This window comes from Capra hircus, chromosome 10 (assembly GCF_001704415.2).
Source record: "Capra hircus breed San Clemente chromosome 10, ASM170441v1, whole genome shotgun sequence".
NCBI lineage: Eukaryota > Metazoa > Chordata > Mammalia > Artiodactyla > Bovidae > Capra > Capra hircus.
The window spans coordinates 96725936-96726760 of record NC_030817.1 but is presented as its reverse complement, the minus strand read 5'-3'; positions in this window follow the sequence as shown (position 1 = coordinate 96726760).

The window sequence follows — 825 nt, the reverse complement described above, 5'->3', positions numbered from 1 at the left end:
TCTACATGATAAGCACTTTAAATACTAGTCATCCTATCACTTATATGTAGAATCTAAAATATGACAGAAATAAATTTATCTACAAAACAGAAACAGACTCACAGACATAGAGAAGAGACTTGTGGTTGCTGAGGGGGGAGGGATGGATTGGGAATTTGGGACTAGTATATGCAAACTGTTACATACAGAAAGGATAAACAACAAGGTGATACTGTATAGCCCAAGGAACTACATTCAATATCCTGTAATAAACCATAAAGGGAAAGAATATGAAAAAGAATGTATATATGTATAACTGATCCTCAGGTCATGGGGAGTCACCTGGCAAGAATATTGGAGTGGGTTGCCATGCCCTCCTCCAGGACTTCTTCCCAACCCAGGAAAACCCAAGAATACTGGAATGGGTAGCCTATCCCTTCTCCAGGGGATCTTCCTGACCCAGGGATTGAACCGGGGCCTCCTGCTTTGCAGGCAGAATATTTACCAGCTGAGCTAACCAGGAAGCCCATTCAACATTCTGTAACAAACCATAATGGAAACAAATCTGAGAAAGAATGTATATGTGTATAATGGAATCACTTTGCTATACAGCAGAAATTAACACAACATTGTTAATCAACTGTACTTCAATAGAAAAAACTAAAAAAATAAAATGCTAATCATCCTATTTTTCAACATGTTATAGGCTTAGCAATGGTATGCTTGAATGCACCTCTCAAAGATACTATATAGTATGAGATCTGAGCTATGTTTCCTTCTGCACTGTAGCGAACATTCCCTGTAATATGAACAAACAAGGATGAGCTATGTTAAAGATACATACTA